Source organism: Petromyzon marinus, chromosome 4 (assembly GCF_048934315.1).
Source record: "Petromyzon marinus isolate PM22_M1 ecotype Great Lakes invasive population chromosome 4, UKy_Petmar_22M1.pri1.0, whole genome shotgun sequence".
NCBI classification, from domain to species: Eukaryota; Metazoa; Chordata; class Hyperoartia; order Petromyzontiformes; family Petromyzontidae; genus Petromyzon; species Petromyzon marinus.
The window spans coordinates 5,003,324-5,029,991 of record NC_133670.1 but is presented as its reverse complement, the minus strand read 5'-3'; the positions used below and the strand labels follow the sequence as shown (position 1 = coordinate 5,029,991).

The window sequence follows — 26,668 nt, the reverse complement described above, 5'->3', positions numbered from 1 at the left end:
TCTGCGAGGGGCTGAGTCTGATTTCTCGTGGCGTGACGACTCTCAAGAGTGCAAAGGTCACGTGGGTAGTTGACTGCTCGTGCGATCGTTCTGCTGGATCGTGTGATTGCTGGCACCTAGTCCTGGGACAGATGTACACCCAAAAAACCCCTTTGTATTTTACCATGGAAGACCCACTGAGCTGATTAGTTCTTTTCCAGAAGCGACCTGGCCACAAATGATAATCCAACGAAGTGGTTTATCGCGTGGAAATTTATAGCAGAAAAAATACTCCAAAATGCGTGTTTCTAAATGTGGAGGGTAAAACTGGAGGACCCAGAGAAAATCCACGTCAGGGTCAGGATCGAACCCACGACCTCCTGTATATCAAGCGAGGTAGTTAACATTTCGCCACCACGGCTCCCAATGAAACAATGGTTCAATGTTCATATTAGCGCAACGTGCATCACATTTAAATAATCCATTGGATTTATTTAAAAGCCGCCACAGTTACGAAAAATACGAGTTTAACAGGTTTTGATTAAAAAAGTGTCGCGGAACATGCTATGTCTACGCATTACGTAAAACTTAAGTCACATTACACATCTGTCCAGGTGATTTTAAACTTCAGTTCCTGTTTTTAGAACCTGGCATAAATCAATTGTGGAAATTCTTATTTTTTCCTTAATGAGCTCCAAACACGTCTTCCTCGGCCAAATACACTCCAGCCTAAAACAATTTTTCAGCACCATTAAAATGCGTTGCATAATAATATTGTGTGTGTGCGTGTTCATCCAAAATGTGTGCATCTGCTGATCTGTGCAAAACAACTTTATCGTACTTAGCCGGGCGGGCGATACCGGCAGCCAGGGTTGGCGGATCGCACCAATGTTCTGAAACTCCCTTCCCCGTAGTCGTGAAGGAGGAGCCGTACCCTGGCCCGCAAGAAGAATGCGGCGCAACACGCGTGGAAGCTCCATCTGTTCCATCTGTATGGGATAGTTTGGCCCCCTTGAACACGTAGGTTTTCTCCCACACGTAAAAAACATTAATTGGCCGATAACACCTTTGTATGTAGAGGACGACAGAGCTTGGGAGATAATTTTATTCACTTCTTGGCTGCCTTTCCGTATTGTTTGTGGTGCCTCGCACCTCTGTGCCGGTTTCTCTATCTCTCTCTCTCATCCAGAGCTAGTGCACGTTGCAAATCGAAATAACGACAATTGTAATGTCACCGTCGCTTTTGCAGAGACGACAGATGTTCGGAGGTGATGCAACTGGAGCCGTTTGGTTTTGATTCTGAGTGTTTGCACTGAAATGTGATAACCCCCGAGCCGCCTGTTTCTACATAGTGCAGTGCTAAAGCCTGCCCAAGGTGCAATCATGCAACGCGCGTGATTTAACCACGGCAGCAGTCGCCTCCGGTGAGAAATTCACGATGGCATTCATCATCGGGCAGTGGCTCAGTGGTAACGCTTGGGTCAAGTTCTGTGTGGAGTTCTTCCCCAACTCTGCATGGGTTTCCTCTGGGTTGACTGGTATCCTTCTGGGAAATAAAACGAAATCTGAAGATGAAATGTAACTGCTATTGATGTCGGTTGCAGGGAGCTTGTTCCCCATCTTTCTAGCCCCTGCTTTTCATAACCGGTTTAGGCTTATGTTGACGGTGTGTGTGTGTGTATATGCGTCACAACGTGATGCATTGGGCCCGCACATTGCCTCAATAAATATAACGATATATGTATTTTTTTTAAATGTAACTGGTATTTACCAAATATCCCAATGCTGAAAAATGATCGACAATTTACTCAACTGGGATTGCACAGCAGCAAAATGATCCCTCCCCCTTCCTGGAACAAATGTGGCAGGACCCTCATGAAAACGTCCTGAGACTCCGTGAGGGTTTTCTGGGTAAACAAGAGTAAAATAAGAAATATATTTTAAATGCTGAGTAATTTATTTAAATATGCATTTGACCTTTAAAACTCGGTGCGCTTTCTACAAATACCGCAGCAGTTATCGATGATATAAGGCATCACAATAATGTTGGTTCAGTGAACTTGCACAGTGCAATGAATGTCAGATTGAGCACAAATAAAGACAGGTTTGTTTTAGCCCAATTTATAAGAATTAAAATTGTTGATATTTCAAATGTTGCACTTGTTGAATAATATTAGCATTATCCGCAGAGCCAATACAATGCTATTGAAATAAATGTATGTTAAGGGGATTCATATAAAACCGAGGCTTGGGCAACTGTGCCTTTTGCTTTAAAGTGAATGTGTGAGAGACAATATTGTTTGCTTTGAGTTGACCATGATGAGGGGTACCTGGGTGACTCACAGAGGCGAACGCTGTGGCTTTGAGGTAACCAGTGATATCCTTGGATTTAAATCCCGGGTTTCAGTCACTTTTCTGCGATCGAACCCATTTCTCAAGTGTAACAAGTTGATGATGGTTTTGACCTGGCGATCAACTGACTCCAGGGAAGAATGTTACTGTACTCTCCGTTTGTATGCCACTTCCATCAGCACATTCCTAGCTTTGATTATTAAACTTGGGAGTGGCTTCAGAAGCCCGTGTTGTCACATCCTCTCCCAGTATGCGTGTGTGTGTACTGTAGCCAGGTTGCTCCTAGGTGGCCAAACGTCCGCATGGATACCACTGCATGTGAAACTAAGTAATTGAGACTCAGGGATAAATGACAATACTGCTTTTTTTTGGTCTTTTTTAAATTCAGAATTTGGCCCAATTTTACACAGAACCCACGTTCTGCTTTCATATCTTAGTCGGCCTCTCTAATCACTAAAATCACAATGGGTACTCGAGCAGCCGGACAATAGAACGAGGTGTGAACTTGCACAATGACCTTCCTACCACCAAAATTGTGTGAGAAATCACGAATACACCTCCACTCAAAACGCTTCACCCCGCAATACGGTCCACTCTACTGCGACCCCACCAGCACCACCCAGGCAGCTGTGCGGCATGCCATGCTGGCATTTTAAACACGTGGAGCAAAATTCTGGGGTTCACAAGCAATGGACGCGTAATGTACAGTGAACATTGGAAGGAGAATCACAACTTTTCCAAAAAATGTACCAACAACACCAATGTTGGGCTTGTTTATAAGACTTCTCGTACGTAGCTTTACGTCTTTGTGTCTATATTTCCCGAACCATTGGTAGCATTAAATCCTGGAAGGGGCATCACAGACTGTTCTGTTAAACTTAGCGTGTAAATTACTGCATTGCTGGGCATCTGTTGGGCAGTCACAGATACCGCGTGGCTGCCTTTGGGGCTGGTGTGGGCCGGTTGGCATGTGAATGAGGTTAGGGCTGGCCATGCAGGGCCTTGTGAATGTGTCAGCTCGGCAGTTCTGGGGCGACAACTGCCCAGCCGCAAATCGTAGATTGCGGCGCTGTTCTGTGCAGCCACAATTGTAAACGGTCTCTTGATCAGCCCAATGAAATAAAATGAAGATTTATTGGAGGTTCTTGCCGAGATTCTCAGAGGACCTGTATAGAATTCTTGCTGACACTCCCAAGCTGCCGTCTAAAATTTCCATGAAACACTGAAAGTGCTCATAAAAAATGCATATGCTCTTTAATCAGCTGAAACTGTGCGGATCGTCATCAACAGCCAAGATCAATCCACTGTGGGATGGAAAGCCTCGCATGCCAACAGCATTCTTTGCGATGCAATAATCCATCTTGCTCCTGCACGTGGGTTGAACTCATTGCTTCGTGTCTCCTTGGTGGGTGTCCCCTTGGGTTTTTGCCCATTTTTGCTGCTATGTTATCACCAGCCTCCCCTATCAGCCCCAGCATACGTCTTGCCCAAGCCCACTTATTTTTCTCAAGTCAATATACTGTCTCTACTTTGGATTCGTTCCCTGGAACCGTGTGCTCATTCTGTCTCTCAGTCAAATTCCAAACGTGTGTTTTTGTTGTCGTTCCAATGTAATGTAATTTATATTTAGAGAACACCTTCGCTCAAGGCACCTGGCGTAGCTTAGAAAACGATGACGGAATGGAGTGATCCAGTTGACTGGAGCATACAAGGATCACGAAAGGCAAGGGGAGGCACGGGAAGGAGTGGAGGGACGAGGGCAGAAAAGGGGAAGAGAATGGGCAATAGATAAGAGGTGAAGCTTTGCTCGTTTCCACGTTTCCACGTACACGTTTTTTTTTCGGATTGAAATTCCGAACGATGTCCTTCCTGCGTGCTCAGTTCCACTGCGCGATCTCCTAGTTGCGACGTTCGTGTGGCAAGGAGCGAGGTTCGCACCACTTCCAACAGCTGCCGTTTTCAGAATCTTTGATTAATCGTGAAGCACGATTAGCTTTGAAGCTCTTTTTCACAGATGTCCAGTTAGGGGCTGCTCAGAAGGCTACAACAACGAACGATCGCAATACATTCGTTCCTCGGTTAGCAGAGACATCGGTTAATGGTTTTTCGTTTCATGTTTCATCTTCCATAGGGACCCCATGGTTTCGACTAACGTTAACATTTTTGTTAATGGTAATTTCGGCCAATCCGAGCACTAAAATGAAGGATATTAATCCTTTATTATGTTCTTATGATGTGTATTTATTAATGATGAGTGTTTAAATGTTATAAGCTATGTTTTTAGAGTCAAAAAGGTCAACGTCTTGGAACGGATGAATGCTTTTAGCATGTAATTCCTATAATCCATCAACAGTTATTTTGGTTAACAGTAGTTTCCGTAGAACGGATTAGGAACGTTAACTGAGGGACTACTGTAACGTTTTCCATGAAACCTTCCCAATAACGTGTCTTGTACACGCTGTGAGTCAATCTCCTTGCAAAGCCACGCAAACACCTGGAACAATCCGAGCAAATTCCCACACCTCTGAATCAACGAGTCTCCCATTTCAAAAACGTGCGCTGACCCTGCCGTTTTATAGGCAGGCAGCGTGGAACTATAAAGGCTTTTGTGAAGTCAAATAAGCCGGAGAACGAGCGACATTTTATTTGGCCTTGGTGATTTTAATTTGCATGCGCCGCTGTAGCTTGTGACACTAAGGTGGATTAGGCGTTTGTGTCGCGCGCACGTTAATGAAATCGCCCCAGCCCTAAATCCTCTAAGCACGTGTAAGAGTGGAGCAAGCCTATTAGCATGAACATTAGTATTCTTCAAATAGGCCTGTGAGTCAGGCCTTACACTCGACTGAATCAATCCAGCCAATGAACGGGGTGGCTATACGCGGCGCCGTTTTCTTTGCCTTTACCAAATCCACCATAACCAATGCAATGAAGCCAAATGCAAGGGATTTGCCGAAGGTAACATTCACGGTCGCGAATGCCGCATGAATGTTTAATTGACTTGCAGGCAGCTTTCATGGCACTGTGATTATAAATAAACATGAGCCGCCGTCGGGACGTGGCGAACGCGCAGCGTGAGTCATGGTGCCCCTCTCTGAAGATGGCTAAACGCAGCCCTCTGTAATTTTCGACAGGAAGTTGTATTTAACACGTGGTAGGCTTTCGCGACCAATATTATTCATAATAAAGGTTTTTGGGTTAGATCGCGTTATTTATAAATGTGTCGTAACCCTCCACCACCCGACACGGCCAATCAGCAAAATAAAGTGTCACGTTGACAAAAGACAATTAGTTCACTACTTTAGCCCACCGGTGTGTTGAAGAGTGAATCCACAACATTTACAGTTTGAGTAGTACGACGTTTCGCTTGTAATTACATCCAGCATCATCGGGCAATTCGCCAGAATGGCGAATTGCCCGTGACACTTTTTTGCTGATTGGTCGTGTCGGGTGGTGGAGGGTTATGACAAATTTATAAATAACACGATCTAACCCAAAAACCTTTATTATGAATTATTATGAGGAAGTTGTATCTCAATGACCGTTAATTGCCTCACCGGGTGTACAGGAGGTTGTGGGGCCGATCCCCGACCCTGATGCCTGTATATTTGGAGTTTGAGTGTCTCTCTCCCTGTGGTCACGTGGATTTTTCTCCGGGTCCTCCGGTTTTTCCCAACACATTTACAAACATACGTTTAGAGTATTTGGCTGCTATACATTCCCACAATGATAAGCCAATTCGTTGAGCTATCATTTGTGGCCAGGTCGCTTCTGAGAGATAGCTGTATAGCTCAGTGGGCCTTACCTGGTAAAATAATTTTTTTATCGTTTTCAAGGCTGCCAGTATGTACCATGCTCTGCCGCAAGCTCAAGATGTCTTTCCGACAGTTCTGTTTCTTCACCTGAGGAAGGCTACTTGTGTTGTGGCCGAAACGTCGTGAGAATTTTATTTTATTATGTTTTATTTTTATTATTTTATTATTTCCCTTCTACGTGACTTTACCGAAAGAACCAAGAAGATGAATCCCTGCAGTCACGAAAGCTTTAAATCGAAACTTGTTTAGTTTGTACTGCTTCCCTCGCACCTCCGATTACATACTCAGAGCGATATGGGCATCACTGTCAAAGCTTGGGACAACTGTAAATGGTTATTACTGAAGAGCAATACAAATGGGGGATTGCCTCAACTAAAAGAACCGCAGTTGATTCAGGCCTCAAGACATTGTACTCGGGTCAAACGGGCGGCAACGGTTGAACCAGGTGAATGATTCCCGAACATTTCACTGAAACAGGCCCACACAAACTGCGCACTCTGACCTGGACGTTCGGTCCTGGATATATTGACACAATTTGAGTGCCTCTGACGGTTATGTTATTTCTTTAAAAAATATATTTTTGGTATTAAAATAACGCAAGTTGTATTGCTCTATATAAATGTCCATTACGACTTGTGTTGTTACGTGGTTTAACATGTTCAGTTATAATATTACTCAGGTTATACAGTCTGTTCTCCTATAACGTGGTAGTTGCATTCCTGAAGAACACCTTGCGATGGGTAAATCGCGTTACAATAAATAATTATATAATGTAGGGTAAAGCGCAGTCCGCGATAACACGCGAGATGCGTATGCAAGGTGAACAAAGACTTGAGGCGTGTGGGTAGCATCTAGAAGCATCCAGCAGCATCCCACCTCGTGTGATGCTACGTCGAGGCAGCCGCACAGCCGCTTAATCATGCTCGCGTGACGCAGCTCCGTTCACTGCTGAAGATCGTCACCATCGCCGCTGTTGTGTGTGTAGGCTAGTATCCAATGTAGAGTTGCGTACAAGCGAGACGCAGATAGTGTGTAACGGTGTAGGGTGTATTATATGAAGTGTACAAAGTGTGCTCGGTGCTTAATGAAAGAATCGCCTGCAAGAAGTTATGCCTCCAAGTCAGTCACTACACATTGTACACGAATTGCAATGCATAACACAGAGCTGGCTGCAGGCATAAACAACGCGTTATGTACAATTAGCGTTTTTAAAACACCACGCGTAATAGGAGAACGGTCTGTGTTGGATGTTGGAGGACCGCGTCCCCACTGTGCAGCAGCTGTGGGATCTTGCCGAGGACGAACACGTAGGTGAGGTGGCAGTTGTGGTACCAGTGCCCGTGATGACACCTTCAACTGTTTTGTTTTAATACCTTGATCATACATTTTGAGTCAGGATATCAGATGCCCATTATAGAGGTTTTTGGGTTAGATCGCGTAAATATTAATTTGTCCATAATAACGGTTTTTGGGTTAGATCGCGTTTATTTATAAATGTGTCGTAACCCTCCACCACCCGACACGGCCAATCAGCAAAAAAAAAGTGTCACGTTGACAAAAGACAAATAATTCACTACTTTAGCCGACCGGTGTGTTGAAGAGTGAATCCACAACATTTACAGTTTGAGTACGACGTTTCGCTGGTAAATACATCCAGCATCATCGGGCAATTCGCCAGAATTAATTTGTCGTTAAACCCGCCAAAATTAGAAAGGTTTTATCACGTAAACAAAACATGTCAAGTCGTTACGAGTACAGGACACCGGTGTGTTGGAGAGTAAACCCACAGCATTTAAAATTCGATTACGACAGTTTGTCAGTATTTAAAGCCAGCATCATCAGGCAACAGCTAGCGATGTGGAGAAATCCTCCTGTTTCGGTCTTAAATCGAGGGATACATGTGATGTTGTCACTTGTGAGCCAATCAGGTGCGAAGGCCAGAGGTTATCCATAGGGTTATTATTAACTTCAATTATGCAGATCTGAGATGCCTACAAATAGTGGAATTCCGCTTGTTTCACACCTGGTAATGAGAAAAAAAAAACAGCATTAAACTTGGCAGTGGTAAACATTTGAACGTAACACATTTGTCCAGAGTCACAGTGAAATCGGGTAAAGGGGAGGCAGGCAGGTTTGTAAAACACACTCCAGAAATTGCAACAACATCCTGAGTTAAACCGCCGCTGCTGACAAAAACAAAAATCATCCCACTTGAAGAATAGCAATCTTTGCGTTACATCACCACAGAGTAGCCCCCTAAACTGAAAATATTACAAGCTTTTAAATGTGCCTTCACGACCGGTCGTTCTTAAGTCGCTCTCCTTCTTCCCGGTGTCCGTAGACGCCAAAGGCAAACAACGACTCAGGAGTGGTAATGTAACACGACTCTAAATGGTACCAGTGAGTACAGCTGTGACGCTCAAAGATTACAACTGCACAGAACCGCTTGCTGTAGAATAGGCGGCTTGTTTAGTAGCAGCAATAGGCACAACATCAGCAGCAGCAGCAGCAGAATGAGCAGCAGCAGCAGCAGACTGTAACAACGGCAGCTCCAGCCGGATGATGAAGTGACACACACAGTCACACCTGAATAAAGTGGAAATCTGAATTTTAATCAACGTTGCAGAAACCCCATATCTGTTGTCAAAAGGAGTTTACAAAAATGGGTTCCAAATCCGCTTGTGCACGCCTGCCCCTTTCCCTCACAATGAAACCAAAGTATTCAAGATCAGCGGCATTTTACAGCTCACCGAATCACGTGGCCACGGTCGACTTTTACGATATTTTCATACTCTCAAGATTAACGTTGTCACCGTGGAGCCTCAGATATTCAGCAAATTACGCGGAGATGCTTACAATCGATCTTAGATGTGACCACCACGTTCGGGAAATGTTCAGTCATGGAGTTATTGATGTTGTGCTGGCCTAATTAAACAGGTAATATGCCACACTTTGCACATCTGAGCGAAACTAAAATCCATGTTCATTTGTAAGAATGTTATCCGGGAAACCACAAGGGCAACAATGATTAACCCATGGTGAGTATTTCACACTTTGCGTGTTAGTGTAATATTCACCTTGTAGGAATTTTTACTGTGTGAGTTTAATCGTGGTGGAGTTGACTTTGTGGACAAAATAATTCCAGATAGCAGGTCAGACCTCCTCTGAAAGAGGGTGAGACTCCATACCAGAGTCCTGTTCTGTGTGGTGTGGGCAGAAGTTTGTAGCTGCCAAGAAGGAAAAAACTATTGAAATGTTATGATGTTAAAGTGCTCCCTCTGCTAAACCTGGCTTTGGTCATGGTGACATCTTGATCTTGAATAATCCTAAAATTAAAGTCACTGCATATCTCCAGTCCTATTGTAAGCAAACTGCAACGGATATTAATCTTTCAAGGATTCAAGAGCGCTGCACAGAATGTTAGGCCAGACATAAGTCCTTCCAACTATGGCTGTAGGGCCGTTCGCCATGGTGTTTTGAGTTGTGGCATCGTCACGAGCAACTTCCCTGGAGGCCTGCGCCACAATTGTTTACCTTCTCTGCAGCCAAACGAATGCGAGCGTTAAAGAATCGCACATGCGTTGAGCATTGATTAAGACACAGCATTACATTTGCATTTCCCCCCCACCCCCGTGTCCATTGCAGTTGGTTTCATCGATGGGGGATTATCATGTCGTTTATGTACTTTGTTTCAATTTAAATTTGTGTCCATTTGTACCAATTCACTTGACTTATATCTCTATCGTGATATTGGCAGGTGTGCATAAAGTGAATCACTGTTCTTCCTGGAACAACAGAGCTATTTGTAGGATTAGGGATTGACATGACAGTATCATCGATGATGTAACTCTCTGACGAGCCCCTACTGGACATCTGTGTAAAAAGAGCTTCATAGCTCATCGGATTCTTCCAGGATAAATAGAGATTCTGAGAATAGGCCTGGCATCCTTTAATGGCCTATGTTACCGAATGCACTAAACTACACTGAGTGGCACACCCGATCTGTTTATTGCAGCCATGGTCAACCTCGGTAGGCAACAAGCTTGACATCGTGCTTGTGCACTAATCATGACCCCATGCACCACTCAAGAGACACCTAAGCCAGGCCACCACGAGGGACTGCACAGGACGCATATGGCCCGTGCCCACCGCTGGTTTATGCGTGGTCATAGGCTGGGAGAACCTCATTGAGTGCAAAATCAGACTTTCATGCAGGAGGTCGTTCAGCGCAACTATCGGTGACCAGGCAGTGAATTCCCAAGGCCAGCCTCCCTTAAATTAATTCCAAACTGCGGGTAGCATATTGCGTGAAATTTAAAAGGCCACTTGTAGTGTTTCTCGGAAGTTCTGTGAAAACCTTGGGCAGTAGTCGCACCGCTCTGTAAATGTTTTTTTCAAGTGGGAGCTTTGGCTCATCACGCTGCAAATAACAGTTGAAAAAAGTCCATGAAAAAACATATTAATACAAAATGATACATGCAAATATAGGTCTGCAAACTACTTTGTTGTAATGACTTCTACAGGCCATCTGCATTTATCAAGCATACGACATAGTCGCAAAGATTTTAAGCTTTCGTGACTGCAAGGATCCATACTCTTTGGTTCTATTCGATAAAGTCACGTAGGTAAAAAAAAAAACAATAGAAATAAAAATCACGACGTTTCGGCCACAACACAAGTGGCCTTCATCAGGTGAAGGGACCGGACTGTCCAGAGGACAGCGTTGGAGTGAAAACAGCCAAGCCCGATACACCTGCGCTGGTTAGGCAATGGTATCAAATTTGTCCACGAGGCAATTCAGATTTACAAACATAGCCACAATTTCAACCGAGAGGATGGTTTCAAATTAAGCAATCATTGGAAAGATGTTCTAAATCAAACCAAACATTAAACAAATTTTCAATAGTACAGTATATTTTTTCAAGTAGTGATATCCCAAACTTTCACAGCTGCTTATTTCCCTTCACACCAACATTATGTAAACTCCCCTCCCCCCGCGCCTGGTCTATCATGGTCCCCCCGTGCCTGGTCCATTATGGTCCATCGTGTACCTCCTATGTACATCATACTCATTTTTATGCTAATTCCTTTGTCAAGGCGCCTTTGTTTCCTCCCACACAGCTTAAAGGACGCGACCTGGGCTTGGCTGTTTTCACTCCAACGCTGTCCTCTGGACAGTCCGGTCCCTTCACCTGATGAAGGCCACTTGTGTTGTGGCCGAAACGTCGTGATTTTTATTTTTATTGCTTTATTTTTAGTTTATTTTTTTACCTACATGACTTTACCGAATAGAACCAATGAGCATATTCGCAAAGCTGCCAACATCGGCTTGATTAGGGCTATGCCCTACCACGCGTGACACAAATCGAACTGGATTTTTTCCTAGTTAGTAATATACCTAATTAGTATTTCCATCAATACTCGTTTATAGCATTTGTCACGTGCTCTGAGGCCTTTGCGTCGGCTCATGAAATGGAATGATGATGATGGCACTGGACCCAATCTGTGCGCTGCACCTGCCCTGCAGTCACTTTGGCCGCATGGAACGCAATGTTCGCATCGTGGACCTGCATGCGACGCGCAATGCCGTTCCGATGTTATGCTCAACGTCACACATTGTGCGATGGTCCGTTTCTCCGCGCTGCGTTGTTTGTGCCTGCAGCCAGCTCTGTGTTATGCATTGCAATTCGTGTACAATGTGTAGTGACTGACTTGGAGGCATAACTTCTTGCAGGCAATTATTTAATTAAGCACCGAGCACACTTTGTACACTTCATACAATACACCCTACACCGTTACACACTATCTGTGTCTCGCTTATACGCAACCCTACATTGGATACTAGCCAACACACAACAGCGGTGATGGTGACGATCCTCAGCAGCAACGACGACGGGGATCCCACTCCAAACAACAGCCCCGAGCTCCTGCTCGGGGTCCCCTTTTATCCTTCCAGCGTGGCCTCGCTCCGCCCCGGCCACGCCCCCCTTCTGGAACCTACTAGCGGTACTCTCGACGTGTCCCTTCCGTAACCTTTACCCTAGATCCCTCTCGGGTCTATCACGTGGCCTGCTGTCAGTCAGGGCTGCTACAAGCTGCAGACTCCCTTCCCTGCCAGCAGGGCCGGATGAAGATTTTGTAGGCCCTTGGGCTACAAGTCCTGTGAGACCACTAGTCATATTTAAAAAAGTAAAACTAAGTTAAAGAAAAATCAACTTTATTTTTACAAGGCTAACAACAAATAAAATTCAGCATTCACAAATGAAATAACTTTTCACTTAAATCTCTGGAGGGCCCTCCAGCTGACAGAGGACCCTGCGCTACAGCCCCTAAAGCCCCGTGCCTTGATCCGGCCCTGACTGCCAGCAGCCAGCGCTATGCTACATAGTGACCAATTCTTTGTCACTACAAATGTACCGGTGCTGTGTGCAGCCCAGTTTTGACCCAGCGCTGTGCAGTCGGTGCCCTGTTGCTGCTGTATGAAAAACAAGACGAGGTTTTACCCTTTCTGGCAAAAAAAACAGCTGTTAAGATGTTTGAACACCAAATATAAACCTTTTGCAAGGAGTCAAGTCAGCATTAACCACACGAACTTGTGGTGAACATGCAAACAAACATGCTTCTGATAATACATGGTATTCTCTTTGAAACTGATTGGCCTACACGGGAGACAGTCTTCTTTATGGCCTAGTCTCACCAGTGTCAGACCAGAGAACGCCAAAAGGTGAACAGTGCAAAGACGATGCACGTATGAGAGCATTTATAGCTCGAGGACAATGCGTATATATTATCAGAAGCATGTTTGTTTTCATGTTCACCACAAGTACGTGTGGTTAATGCAGGACTTGATTCCTTCCTTTGTTGTTTGAACATCTTAACATCTGTTTTTATTGCCAGAGAGGGGAAAAAGACCTATTCTTATGTTCATACTTTGATAATGGCAAAAAATATCCCATGATAATGCTGCTGCATGTAGTTGGGTTTTTCAGTGCGTGTGCTGATGATGATTATTATTGTGCTCTGTGTTTTGTTGTTCACGGAGCAATGCTGCTGCTGCGGTGTTCATCTGTTGTCATTGAGACACGTGGTTCCTCTCCCAGCCAGAAAATCACAACACATACCACAAAAACTATACAGCCACACTTCAACAGTGTCCATGATAACGTAATAATTAACGCTGCCAGTAATGTACTGTACTGCCACATATCATGCAATTGATATATGCTTGGGAGGGTTAACATTGATTGTACATTTTAGTTAACATTTATTTGAATCTTGTGTCTAAACAACAACAATGAGTCCTAATCAATGTGGTCATATTACCATAGTTAAGTTACCCACTTGTCATTCCGTACATGGGGAAAATCTGACTCCAAATACAGGGGTATATTTATTTTAACTTTGAAAAAGAATGGATTTATTGAAGCAAAGCGGGAGCTCATTTACTGGACCAGTTGTTCCATTTTCTTTACTGCCTTTGCGCACTTTTTTACGAGGTTCTATTGCGTTTTGACACGATCCGCTCGCCGTTTCGTATACATTTGTGTTGTCTTTTTGGTCCTCACATAAAAGCCGAAAGCCACTGACCTGGTGCACTATAAATGTCAACTTAGGATATTAGAACACTGCGTGTAATTACGGGTAGGAAATTGACCTGCAATCGGCTATTTTAAACGGGCTTCCACAGGTCGCATCATTGTGCAGCCCAGCGGAAGAATCCGCCGGGTTAAAGGGCAGTGGGTCAGATTCGCCGGGCTACTTGGCGTCGGTGGTCTTGCTGAACCGTGGCGAGAGAACTCTGCCAAAGGAGAGATTGCATCGTCAAATTGACGCGCAACCGTTTGGCCGACTCGCCGGGCAGGATGCGTGGAGGCCCATTGGGCTAAAAAAAAAAAAAATTTGAGGAGTACCAAGGGAGGATTCAGAGGCCTTGAGAGTTGACATCCACACGTGCCCGCTTCGCGGATGAACCAAGCCGACCGGTCGGGCTCTGTCCATCTTACACCCCCACGGCACGCGCTGTCTTGGCGCTCCCAGTGCTGGTCATGCCACCAGGGTGTGACTGAGTCAATTCCGCACAACAAACTCCCACTGCAGCACATACAAAAATCATCTTCACTAAACTGCTTCCGTTTTTCCCTTTAGACAACCCCGATATCTTCTCCCCTAGCCCATCATCATTCTGTTACTCCCTGTCCCTACCCCCCAGCTACGACCAGGCCTACCCCAACCTCTATCACTACCCCAACCCCTTTCACTACCCCAACCTCTATCATTACCCCAACCCCTATCACTACCCCAACCCCTATCACTACACCTACTCCTATCACTATCTCTACCACTACCCCTATCACTACCCCAAACCCTTTCACTACCCCAACCCCTTTCACTACCCCAACCCCTTTCACTACCCCAACCCCTATCACTACTCCAACCTCTATCACTACCTCAACCTCTATCATTACCCCATTACTACCACTTACACTACCCCAACCCCTATCACTACCCCATCACTACCCCTATCAATACCCCTTACCCTGTCACTGCCCCAACCTTTGCTTAACCACTCCACCACCTGTTCTCCTGTCACCATAACTATACCTCCACTTTTAATAACCACACTCTTAATTATCTCAACCATTATCGTTGCACGTACACTTTTATAATTGTTGCAAAGCGCCTTGGAATAAGGCGCTGCTGTATGACTCTATGTAAGAGATAAGATGAGACAATCGCCGGAAACTTTCAGCATTGCTGGACTCTACCACGGTGCCCAATTCCCATAAGGTTTGATTCGCGAGGAGACGTGCTAACACACGTACATTTTTGTGGTCATAAATTAACACATGCCAACTGATTTGTCTTTTTTATATGAATCAGTGCCGTAATGTCCAAATGAGCAAGGAGTGTGCCTGCCTGCTTTACCGAGCTGAGCCAGTGGTGGAAATTACACGTTCCTGCAATCGGAGCCAGAGTCTCCACGTGACCGTCAGCTTCTAGAACTGATTGTCAGTCGCGTGTTATGTGACGGCTCCACCTTATCAGGGATAACAATCCAGTGTTTATTGAGTGGATTGTAGTCCTCTCAGAGTTGGTCCAGTGGCAATGCATGCTTTAAAAAAAGTATATTCCCCCCCCCCATTTTTTTCCTGACTGTGCTATTGCTTCTGTGTCACAGGATGAATAATCAATTTAGAAATATACTCTTTGGTTCTTTCGGTAAAGTCACGTAGATATAAAATAAATAAAAAACATCACGACGTTTCGATCGCAACAACAAGCGGTCGTCTTTTTAAATTTCATATCTACGTGATTTTACCGAAAGAACCAAAGAGTATGAATTCCTGCAGTCACGAAAGCCTCGAATCAAGATCAATTTAGAACTCTCACAGAACAGGGCATTGCCCTGTGTCGGATACCTGGGTTCCGTGGCGAGAGACGTGGCCTCTTATCAACACCAAGAGCAGCGCTTTCCCAACCCTCCGACAGAGATGCATGTTGACGACGCACACCTTTTTAAAGGATGCTCATAGGAGTACAAGCAAATAGCTCACATTGTACAGGCAGATACCTAAACTGCTTAAGCTGTGTGACATTATTCATAATAAAGGTTTTTGGGTTAGATTGCGTTATTTATAAATGTGTCGTAAGCCTCCACCACCCGACACGGTCAATCAGCAAAAAAAGTGTCACGGTGACAAAAGACAAATAGTTCACTACTTTAGCCCACCGGTGTGTTGAAGAGTGAATCCACAACATTTACAGTTTGAATACGACGTTTCGCTGGTAATTACATCCAGCATCATCCGGCAATTCGCCAGAATGGTGAATTGCCCGATGATGCTGGCGAATTGCCCGATAATGCTGGATGTAATTACCAGCAAAACGTCGTATTCAAACTGTAAATGTTGTGGATTCACTCTTCAACACACCGGTGGGCTAAAGTAGTGAACTAATTGTCTTTTGTCAACGTGACACTTTTTTGCTGATTGGATGTGTCGGGTGGTGGAGGGTTACGACACATTTATAAATAACGCGATCTAGCCCAAAAACCTTTATTATGAATATTGGTCGCGAAAGCCTACCACGTGTTAAACTTTGTGACATTGATCAGCCTGTCCAGGCGTGTGAGAGACTCACAGCCGTGTGATGGCAATGCATTGACTTACGACGACGTATGGGAGTGACATCACCAGTGCATTATAATGCCGCACACGGCCATACATTTAAGGCGTGTTTCTCATTCATGAAGCTTAAAGTCATACAATATAAGTGATGCTGTATTGGCAAAATATCTCAATGCGCAAGTTATTTGAAAAAAAATAAAACCCCCGTAAACAATTGTTTTATTTACCTGGTGAGGCTCACTGAGCTACATAGCTCTTTTTCAGAAGCCACCTGGCCACAAATGGTCGCTGAACGAAGTGGCTTATCACGTGCACATTTATAGCAGCCAAGTACCCTATTTGCACCTTTCTAAATGTGAAGGGAAAAACCGGCGGACCCGGAGAAAAATCTACGCGACCAGGGGGAGAGAGACATGCAAACTCCGAATATACAGCAGGCGTCAGGGTCGGGACCAAACACAAGACCACCTGTATACCAAGTGAGGGAGATCACAGCTCGCCACCGTGGCACCTTAAACACGACCCGCAAATTACTCATTTGGGATTATACACAGCAGCCACATCGCCCTCCTGTGAAAATGTGAAAGGACACCTTCCTTTAAGAGAGATGTGCCTCGGTGAGGCTTTTTGGGTAAACTAACATACATATACTAAATCAGCATAGGTATAATACAGGAACATCGTGGCCATACGCACCATTGTGGTTTACTTCCACGTTAAAATGAACCTCAAAAGTCATTGTGCACGTATCTTAGATCATTATTTGAAAGCGCTTTTAAGAATCCATTGTGAATTTGCCTGAAGTAATGCAATAGGCCCGTATCTGTTTATAAATAGGTTCTCTTTATTTAGTTTCATTCAAAGGAACACAACTTCATTATATTAAAAACAATTCCTGTCGCTACGTGGCTCAGATTATTTGACGACAGATGCCTTAGAGGTCTGTGCCAGAAACGTGTCAAACAAATGTACAACACACCTGCCAAGCAATCTGGCATCATCATCATCTCCAGCTGATAAGGATCTCCATCGTCTGGAAAAAAGTTTGCACACACTCCCCCTAAATGTCAATATATAATTGATTTCTATGTATGAATATATCTCCCTTTGGGGGGGCTAACGCCACGTTAGAGCACTAATGGCTATTTTCAACAACCAGTTCAGAGCGAGCTTGACCCATTCCATGCAGATTCCGATCCGACGTTCCATTCATTGCCATGACCTTCAAAATGACGTCAGTGCATGTTTTGTATGTTGAACGTCCTCTGCACCGTACGTAGCCAACCGTGATAATCAGAGTTGCGGGGGAAGGACAATCCAATCAAGCCAGTGATGGCACGAGTAGATGTCGCAAAGTTTAGCACGGCATGGAGGCACAAGGTCGCTAGGACACTCAATTTGAACATCTCCATATATATTAAAGGCAAAGTTGTGAATGTGTGTCTGTTCAAAATGTTTAGCGTACTTCCCGACATGCAACAAACTTGAACTTTGCCATGTGGGTACTTTCCAGACTGTACACCATGCAAAAATTATAAAAATAAACTTTTTTTAGGGGGGAGCTCAATAATGCATATATTATTTTTTGCACGGCAAGTGAGCTGTGACGTCAAATCTGTCACGTGATCCACGCACGTGGAAGCGTAACGCATTGTAGTGTAGTGGTTAGCGCGCTGTGTATGTGTCTGTGTATGTCTGTGTGTGTCTGTGTGTGTATGTGTCTGTGTGTGTATGTGTCTGTGTGGGTATCTGTGTGTGTGGAAGCGTAACGCATTGTAGTGTAGTGGTTAGCGCGCTGTGTATGTGTCTGTGTGGGTGTCTGTGTGTGTGGAAGCGTAACGTATTGTAGTGTAGTGGTTAGCGCGCCGCCCTACGAACCCAGCGACCCGAGTTCGATTCCCGCTCACGGCTAACACCGGTGACGATTATTTTAACCGGTCCTGGGCCTGCCCTAGGTCGACTCAGCCTCAAACGAGTAACTGCTGTGGTGTGCGAACATCGCCACTGGGAGACAAAGGCGGCCCGGCGTGGTGGATCCAAGTCCCGGGCGAAGCCGGGCAGTACAGCTAGTTAGTTTTTTCAACGAAGAAGGAAGGAAGGCAAAGGTGCGGCCTTGCAATTTCTCACTCATTGCCACTGCTGGCAGAAGGCCCACCACTTGGGGAAGCTCTGAAGAAGCACACTATAGGGGGTATTTGAACCTATCCTTCCACGCTGACCAAAGCTTATTTGGAAGATGAATTCATAAATTACGTGGCGAAAATGTACACAGCACACAGAATGTTATATAACACTGCTTAACGTAACCTACCAATGCAGTGCCATTCTAAACTAAAACTAAACTATGTTTGTATTTTACCAGGTAAGGCCCACTGAGCGATATAGCTGTTTTTCAGAAGCGACCTGGCCACAAATAATAGTTCAACAAAGTGGCTTATCATTTGGAAAAGTGTAGCAGCCACATACTCTAAACGCATATTTATTATAAATGTGGACGGGGAAAAAACGGAAAAAATCAACGCGACCACGTGGAGAACATGCAAACTCCACATATATAGACGTCAGCGTCGGGATGGAACCCACGACCTTCCTGTATACCAGGCGAGGTAGTTAACATCTCGCCACCGTGGAACGCCAGCAGTGTCCGCTGGGGCACCAGTAGACACTTATGTGAAGCCATGCAGTGTCTGAGTGTAGTTTCATTATGAAACAGAACGCAGGCACAGGTGAACGTCAGATGTAGCAGGCAGCAGGATCTGGTGGCAGGGTAGCTATGGGGAACATGGCCATGTGGCTGGGAACTAAGCAAAATGGAGCAGAGAAAATAACAATGCACTCAGCAATACATACGCAAAGCGTGCACTAGTACAGGTAAAATATTGAGCCTTTAAGTGCTTTTTTTTTGCGTGGGCAGAATGTCTCAACACGAGTTTTACAAAAAAACTCAAAAGACGACTCGCAACTACTTCAATGTCACGAATGAGAGCTCATTAGGTTTTTACACTTGTTGAGGATTTTTTTATATATATATGAATAAAGCAATTAACATTAAGGTCAAAATCACTAAAGTATTAAATTACAGTTCACGGATGACCAACTCCCCCCCCCCCCCCCCCATTGCACAGGAGTTTATTTTATTTTATTTCCACCACTCAACTACAGCAGTCTCAAGACCAGTGAGAGGGGAGCGATTGACACTCTAAACCGAGTAGTGAGCGAGTGATTTACGAATGCTACGCCACCTGATTGTACAGCAGAGGACCCAGAAAGCTCTTATAATATTTTCATCGCAGTTGGTGAACTCCAGCCATTTTCATCCACACATTGTTAACTCCCAAATGTGTGGGGTCAGCCAATGAATGTCAGTGTGTAATACCATTCTGGTCATTTTATGGTTTCAGATAACATTTGCCAATACAATATCGCTTCTGTAATTGACGAAGCTTTCCACAATCACACGGACCACTGTTGGGTAAGCCTCCTCCTGTACAGTCGATGTGTTGTGAAGCCATGGCGGGCCTTGGTGGGGTGGGAAGGTGATATCTGAAGCGTCTCTCTGCAGGATTTGCCGGGAAAGTTCACGCCGACGTTCTAACTTCCAGAGGCTCTACACAATAACACGCGCGCAGGGCGCAATACGAGGCGATATTTTATTGCGTGCAAAAATGGCACTTTGCTGACTGTGCACCTGAGCATATTTGCTATATCATAAAACGTTCATATATTGTATTACTTTGTAATTTATTGCCGACATTTTTTTTTGTTTCCTTGGCTGTGTAAACATTAATTTTGTCCCAATAAACCGCTGGCATATGGGGGAACGTTGTATATCACGTTTAACTGCTGAGATGAGCTTATTTTCTGCAAGTTTCTCGTAATAGAGGGCTTGTCCCGACTCCTGAAATGACACATCTCCGTGTGACGAGACTCCTTCACAGCCAGCAGAAAATGCGTGCAACCCAGCAGAAAAAATTAGTTCACTCCACAATGGAGTGCGTGTACGTACATAGTAGCTACATTTGTAGTCTATGGAAGCCGACGTAACAGGCCCATCAACAACAAATGTGTTTATGTGAGCATCAACCGACATGGTAAATAAGCCTATAAAATAGACCTACTACCCAACAGAGCAGTGTTGTAGGGCTGTATTTTGCCGATGATCTCTAATGTGAATTAAACTGAATGCAGTTTTTGTTTGTATTTGTTTATCTTGGAACGCCTCGCTGAGTATCAATACTTTTGCAGGAAGGCCTTGCCAAGTTTTAGTAGTTAGGGGCGATGTTGATGCTGTTGCTGCTGTGTGTTTCCAATTGAGTCATTTGCATGTCATTTTTTTTGTTTGCATTGATCGTACGTTCAGTGTTTAAAGGTGGATTGATAGAGCCGCTGTGCATATGTACTGTGTATAGAACAGCACTGTCTGCTCTTCTCCAGTCTCTCTGGAGATACAAAGTCCTGCAGCGCATCACATTCAAGTACGTTTGTGTACAGTACATGATAATAAAGATGACCCACATTTGACCTCTGACCGATATTTAGGCTTACACAGTTTCACGTCGAACAAGCTGATACACTTATTCTTTTTGCCATTCTCAAAGCTTTGAAAATAAATTATAAATCCTTCTGCTGAAAACTGTAACATAATGATCTAATATTAAATATTATTTATTTAATACGTTCCAGTAAAATGGGTGATGCAGTGACAGTGCAGTGGTTAGCACACTGCTCTGTGAGCGGAATTCGACCTATAAAAACTTCCTTTGCTAGTCGCGAAATATTTCATACGGACCCTGCTTGTACTCGTTCTCTGCAATGTTGAAGTTTTTGTCTTTGTCTTGCTGCTGCCATGCTCATAGTTTGCAGCATCACGGATCTCCCGCGTAAAATAGCCGGACAACCACCGCCACCATCATCATCATCCGTGTAACAAATCAAAGTAAACTTAAACCTATGGCAGCGTCGGTGACATCAGCTCACGCCAGACTGCCACTTCTCTTTGGGGTCATCCAAAGGGTTGTTGTTCTCAGCGGAGGGGGTAGGTCCTCTGTAAGATTGGACCTTATTTGCAAAGGGCTGATAAAGAGTGATGGGATGATTAGGGTAAAGTGGCTTCTGTTGGGGTGGGGGGTGTTGTCTGCCTGTGCGGCCTTAGCACTCTGTCCGCGCAGCTCAGGCTAATCCATTGTGGCAATAAAGGCTTGCCGAGGGAGGTTTTATCCGAGGGTTATCTCACGCCCGCATGTGTCACAAAACCAGCAGAGATGTCCAACGCTAATCCGTTGTCACGTAAAAATGTACCAATGGGGCGTAAATGTTATCTTCATGTTAATTTTTCTAATCTTCATTTTGCTTTGCAAGGAATTTCTTGAGGCCCTCCCCGCCCACCTCCTGTCAGTGTCAGTGGTCGCTTGCATTTGTGTCCTCGTGGCGGTGTTTGGCGTGGTGCTGATGGCCACCCACCCCTCGTGTCCCACATTGCCGGCCTTCGCAGGCGCTGCTACTCGCGAACAGCACTTGCCCCAACAGTCGGTTACAGGCTACACGGAGGGATCTTTGTCTCTGTTGTCGCCGCAACTCGAACGCACCCGCTGTAAATAAATGTAAGACACAAATGAGGCCACGTTGTATTTTAACCGCCCGGTGGATGTCTTGTCAAGGGAGCCGCGCATCACCCAGCGCTACAGACCGGCCCCGCGTGATTTCTGTAGATATCACAGAACTACCCGACAGTGCTTCATATTACAATTTCAAGTTACCTCTTATTATCACGCGGGGTCAATAGTTTCCCCTCACACACACACACCTGACTCCTAGAGCATTGTTTTACTGTCAAACTGACATTTATAATTCTTCGAGGTGGAATTTCGCCAACTTTAATGTGATGGGTTGTGGGTTTTTTTTTTTAATATATATACAGTCGGCGGTCACTTGGCTGAGACCATCGACCACAGTAGACTTGAGAATGAATTTTGATCGCGGGTGGCTCGCCCGGAGTCCAACTCAGCTGCTCAGCAGTTGGGCGGCAGCTCAGCGCTCTGTCACCGCTCAGCTACCCAACAACCCGCACCAGGGAGGTGCTTTGTTATTTTGTTTACGGCTTTGTCCAAGTCACGAGTGAGTTGGTTAGGTATATCCGCAGCTGCTGCAGTGTCATGTATTCTTTCATGCACATAAAAGCCTCAATCTCCAGCATGCACTTATAGTTGTGGGGGAGAAGGTGACACCTTGCTACGTGTGAATGCCAAATCGGTGGCTGAATTCCCGACCAAGGTATCCTTGGCCTAATTAAGCAAAATATATATTGTTTTTATATGTATATTTGTGTGTACTTAAATGCATTTACCACAACAGTATTTCCACCAAGTTAGCCTTGGATCTTTTTAGTACATATTTTAGTGCTCTTCAACTCAAGATGGAAAATGGATTACGATAAAGCAGCTGCCGTCCTAGAGTAAACAATGATAAGAAAGCTCCTCATTATTGATTGGAGTAGGCCCAGACATCAACTGACAAAGCTGCTTATCTTCCAAGATACAGATGCTGTGGACATGACCTTGCCAGTGAAGATTCTGTGTGAGACCAACACCCCCCAAATCATCATAAACACGTTTGCAATTCTCCAATTCCCATTTACACATTAGTTTTCTAGAGGACAGATGCAATAAAATGTAATTATATGTTCACTCCGAGGCTCTAAAATAACAATGTCACCGGTTTTAATCGTTTTGGTAAGCACGCCGATGCTGCATGTTACACACAAAGTGCTCGCCACAAATGAACCACAATACCTTGCTCATCTCGTCAAGAAGCATTAACCATCAAGCAAACTCTTGTCATCCTCGAAGCCGCTTCTGGCTAACCGTCGAACAAAGATGTTCACCGCACCGCGCACTTTCATATGCGCTTCTGCGGCCATCAGGAATGCTCTTCCTTCGGGTATTATGAAGCGACTGGAGCTATGTACATTGAAATATAGATTGACAACGAGTTCCTTTAGAACTGCCTTTTGTGTTTAGTTTGTTATCCCTGCACCACTACCTCCGATTAGCGCGGTTGGCTAAAAGAAGTTCAACATATACAGACATGTTTGCATTAACACAAACTATAAACGCACCGGGTCGAGTTTGACAAAGCCCGTGGAGGGCTTCAAGAGTTTCGTTTGTTTTGACTCGCGTGGAGGAAACCTTTTGAGGCTGTAAACACTTTGTGCTCAAAGTGAGCGCGCTGATCTACGTTAGTGTTCTTGCCGTAGCCGCGAAGTTTTACACCAAAAAGCGCCCGAGAAAGACTTTAAACAAGTAAACAAAAAAACGTGTTTGCATCCAATAAAAACAAAAAGTTACAAACAGTGTGGCAGTGATTAATTGGTACACTACTCTAGCAAAATCAATAGGTAAACATGTAACAATTGCTAAACACTTTTGCATTACTGCGTTCTGCAAATCTAATACAGTACCTATAACATTATTTTTCATTTACATTTGCCGAGCACAGGACAGGCCCAACAGCTAAAAACGTCAAGAGTCAGCAACAAACAGCAGCACTCTCACGAGCAGTGTGTGTGTGCTGAGAACTTGAAGGGCCTACAGAGATAACTTATTGTGCAACTTCTGGAGGACACGTGTCAAGCACAATGCATGGTAGAACCATCGGGACCACAGGGCTGAGAGGTATGAAGATTGGATCTGTCCCGTGATCTACCACCAGCGAGTATTCAACACTTCGCGTGGCCACCAAATACCACCTAGCCTGGCACGAACGCTGTGGTAACGCCACCGCCACTTAATGGTGAATTGCGGCTGTTGTTAATCTCCAAATATATAAAAGGCAAAGTTGTGATTATGTGTGTCTGTTCAAAATGTTTAGCGTACTTCCCGACATGCAACAAACTTGAAATTTGCCATGTGGGTACTTTCCAGACTGTACACCATGCAAAAATTATAAAAAATATACTTTTGGGGGGGGGGGGGGAGCTCAATAATGCATATATTTTTTTGCACGGCAAGTGAGCTGTGACGTCCAATCTGTCACGTGACCCTCGCACGTGGAAGCGTAACGCATTGTAGTGTAGTGGTTAGCGCGCCGCGCTACGAACCCGGCGACCCGAGTTCGATTCCCTCTCACGGCCACCACCGGTAACGATTATTTGAACCGGTCCTGGGCCTCCCCTAGGTCGACTCAGCCTCAAACGAGTAACTGGTGTGGTGTGTGAACATCGCCACTGGCGAGACAAAGGCGGCCGGGCGTGGTGTATCCAAGTCCCGGGCGAAGCTGGGTAGTAAAGCTAGTCATGTATGTGTCTTTGAGTAGTAGGGTAGTGGTTAGCGCACTGCACTATTAACCCGGTGACCCGAGTTGATTCCCACTCACGGCCACGAACACCAGTGACGATTATCTGAACTGGTCATGGGCATCCCTTAGGTCGATTCAGGATCAAATTAGTACCTGGTGTGGGGTGTAAACATCGTGGCAAGGGAGACATGGTGCTGGCCACCCACCCCCTCCTGTACCGTGCCAGCCTTCATAGGTGCTCGCTGACAGCATTTGCCCCAAAAGTCTGTTGAGGCTATAGGGGGAAACTTTGTCGCGTGTGTACAATATGTTTATATATGTGAGTGTATGTTTTGTGAGTGTACCTCTTTTTCAACGGTAAACTGGCCACACATGATAGCTCAACGAACTGGCTTATCAATTTAAAGCAGCCAAATTCTCCAAACGCATGTTTATAAATGTGTAGGAGAAAACCGGAGGACCCAGAGAAAAATCCAGCGACCATAGGGAGAACATGCAAACTCCAAATATACAGCAGGTGTCAGGATCGCGATCGAACCCAGGACCTCTTGAAAACCAGGCGAGGTAGTTAACATCTCGCCACCTTGGTGCCCCTTTTGTGTGGGTATCTCCATATCCAAGTCCAGGTTTCACCTACCAAGAGCTGTCGGGATTAAAATATATAGCAGACAAGACTTCAAATCTGCATCTCATTGTGCTAGATATGCCGGTAGTTCTGCAGGTCAGTAAGTCAGCTTTATTGATCACATTCCCATGCATACATTCATACATGAGCTACATGGCAGTGAGATTATTTGTTCCCATGTCGTTCTCTCAGCTTGAGCAAATTAACAACAACAATGTAAACAGCAGCAACAGTATTTGAAAATATATAACAAATGATTAAAAACTAAGTGAAATCGCCATGCAGATGATAAAAGTGACATGTGCATAGCAGAAATAGGGTCCCCTGCGGGTGAGCTTGATACATTATCTTGTTATGCAAAATGCTTGGTTAATGTCTATTGCAGTCGGTGGGGGATGGAGAGGGGGTGTGAATGGGTTGGTGGGGCTTGGGCAGATATTGAGGCGGTTGGTGTTAGCCACAATGCTGATGTCGCCGGGCTTGCTCTTGGATTGTTTCCTGATGAAAAGGCGATGGCTCGGGTGACTGAAATTGGTGATGATCGTTTGGGCCTCCGCGATGCACCTCTTGGTGTCTAGGTCTCTTAAAGTGGGCAGCACTCCGCCTGTGATCCGCTGGGCGGACCGCATCACCCTCTGAAGCCTCTGCCGGTCCCGTTCGGTGCAGTTACTGTACCATGTGGTGAGGCAGTCAGTCAAGATGCTCTCAACGGTGCACCTGTAAAAGTTCCTGAGAACAGGTGCGGGTATGCCAAATTTTCTCAGCCTTCTGATTTAATAAAGGCGATGCTGGGCCTTCTTCACCAGTGTATCCACGTGCCGGGACCATTTCAGGTGCTCTGAGATGTGAACTCCGAGGAACCTGAAGCTGTTGACCCGCTCCACTGATGGTTAGTGGCACGTGCTTACCCCTGAAGTCCAGAATGAACTCCTTGGTTTTTGCCGACATTGAGCTCAAGGTTGTTCCCTTAAGACCAAGTCGAGAGTGCCGTCACGTCATCTACGTAAGCCGTGGTGTCGTTGTTTGGGATCAGGCCCACCACTGCCGCGTTGCCGGCGAACTTGATGATGGCGTTCGAGCTGTACCTGGCTGAGCAGTCGATAGTGTAGATGGAGTACAAGGGGGGGGGCTAAGCACACGTCCTTGGGGGGCACCTATGTTGACGGTCAGGTAAGATGAGGTGTTATTCCCCACCTTTACCGCCTGAGGTCTTACCGTTAGAAATTCCAGCACCCAACTGCAGGGGGTGGCATTCACACCCAAGGCCTCCAGTTTGGAGATTAGGATGTAGAGCACTATGGTATTGAATGCTGAGCTGTAATCGATAAACAACATTCTCACAGAGTTGCCGTCCTTCAGCTCCAGGTGGGAGAGTGCATTATGCAATGTAATAGCAATATCGTCGTCCATGGACCTGTTAATGCGATACGCAAACTGCAGCGGGTCCAGTGTATCTGGTAGGATGGATGTGTTTCTTGATT

The 26,668-nt window shown here is 45.1% G+C and overlaps 1 protein-coding gene across 3 annotated transcripts in view; it reads left to right on the top strand.

The window, feature by feature from the left end:
- The window catches only part of LOC116938820 (mitogen-activated protein kinase kinase kinase 13-like), a 166,617-nt gene that overhangs the window by 71,914 nt on the left and 68,035 nt on the right, over nt 1-26,668 (top strand). The gene's annotated exons all lie outside the window — the stretch shown is intronic.